The sequence below is a fragment of the Saccoglossus kowalevskii genome, chromosome 11 (genome assembly GCF_978046115.1).
Source record: "Saccoglossus kowalevskii chromosome 11, keSacKowa6.1, whole genome shotgun sequence".
Lineage (NCBI taxonomy): Eukaryota > Metazoa > Hemichordata > Enteropneusta > Harrimaniidae > Saccoglossus > Saccoglossus kowalevskii.
Window position 1 is genome coordinate 14,409,444 of NC_140651.1, and position 1,936 is coordinate 14,411,379.

The 1,936-nt window shown below is 37.0% G+C and overlaps 1 long non-coding RNA gene across 1 annotated transcript; it reads right to left on the reverse strand.

Annotated features, from left to right (window-relative positions):
* Positions 1 to 221: 221 nt before the first annotated feature.
* LOC146736218 (uncharacterized) lies at positions 222 to 1,379 on the reverse strand. The gene is made up of 2 exons (XR_014930911.1): positions 1,229 to 1,379; positions 222 to 736 (listed from the first exon to the last, which is right to left on the reverse strand). It is a non-coding gene; the product is annotated as an uncharacterized LOC146736218 (long non-coding RNA).
* Positions 1,380 to 1,936: the final 557 nt, after the last annotated feature.

Below are 1,936 nucleotides of genomic sequence, written 5' to 3' on the forward strand. Positions count from 1 at the left end.
ACTTTATGTCTATCCACAGTCCCTCTAACTATATGATAGAGAGACTGTGGTCTATCGGTAGCCGTCGCGCCACGCATGCGCGAGATATATGGGTCTAATATAAACAAAGGTGGCAACTTTGACTGCAATCTGATTAAAATCTGATGTAGTGTACGGGCTTTAATTATTTTGGCTATAAACTTATTTTAATTTTATTTTTTATTACTTTTGTTATTAATGCCTTTTTATTTTATTATTTTACTTTGATTTTGATTTTTTGTAATTCCGCCCTACATACATCTGATCCGACGCCTACGTAAGTCCCGTTCAAATCTCGCGTAAGTAACAGCCAATCACAGGCCCCCTTTTATACAGGCTGTCGGTTGCTTACTTTTCAGTGTAGCGATACTCTACGGGCAATTTTTCTGTACATTATATTTTGCCCACTTGAATAAACCATTAATAGAAAATTGCTAGTATATTTTTATTTACATAAGAAATTCCACAGCATTTTACAATTTTTGTCATTACATTGAATATTTTGTTCACTTCCAACAAATGTGTACACTTCTTGCTGCAGTTTATGCAGCTCTCTTGGTCGTGGTATACGTTGCGGGCCGCAACGTAATATCAAAATAGCTTAAGCGGCCAATAAGAGCTGCTAAACTGCAGCAAGTACACTTCCTGATACATCTTCGTCAGCCAAGGTTCGTTTATTCAGTCATCGCTTCAATTTTACATCACTGAGCATAATTATCTAGAATGGAAGCAAAAAATAAGTAAATCGTAATGATTAGAACACTGTAAACAGCTATAGTAAACAATGCAAATTTTAAATTGTATAATGGTCACCGGCCCACGGCATCGACGCAGAAAATTGGAGCAAACAAATATTTCCTGATCAATTGCGATGTGTTCCAAATAAAAAATATTTTATTCCAGTCCAAATCAGCTCAATTACTTTAATAAAGAGTTATTGTATAATGTACAAAATGTTGATACATTTTGATGAATATTTACAGCTACGGCTTCAATACCGTAGACGGTTTTGAACCGATCGTCAACAAAACATCACCCGTCTCCAGGGCAAGCGACTGGAAAAAGACACCGGTGTTCGGTCGAACCGGTGGAAACAAAATCGTCACTCCCAGAATAACTACGCAAAATAACGATCTAAACTCGAACCATTCGAGCCACAATATAAACATAAAAAAATGACTTTCGTTGCATTTGACAATGATAAACTTACCGAAAAGCCGTGTTCTTCTCGGTCGCTAACGTCGGTATAATCCGCCATTTTATTTGAGTGTGTTTGCCACCTGACTCTGCCCGGTGACGTCATCATGTGCGCTATAGAAGAAGGTCTGTGATTCGTTGACTAAAATCGTTGACAGTGGGTCTCGTTGAAATCTCGTTACATAGGCATCGGCTCAGATGTATGTAGGGCGGAATTACAAAAAATCAAAATCAAAGTAAAATAATAAAATAAAAAGGCATTAATAACAAAAGTAATAAAAAATAAAATTAAAATAAGTTTATAGCCAAAATAATTAAAGCCCGTACACTACATCAGATTTTAATCAGATTGCTTTGACTGTTGTGAAGATCAACGAGTATAAACTGAGACGTTACTAAGCTTTAATCAGGTATATTTTTAGGTGATTCGAAGGTATCAAAGGAGTCATCGGCGGTAATTAGTGCAAGTCGCGCCCGGGTCAAATCTCATACTTGTGATTTCCATTAGAAGAGCGCACTGGATTATGGAAAAATCAATATTTATCAACACAAATGTCGCATATGCGCAGCGCGACGACTGCCGCCCTTTAAGCCAATATTTGATACATCGTTTCATGTATATTACATTCAGTGGTAAACGTCCACATTCCACAAGAATTTGTTCTGAACCTGTTACATTTGTGATGGATATTCCAGACCCCAAATGTAACTGCCATAACAA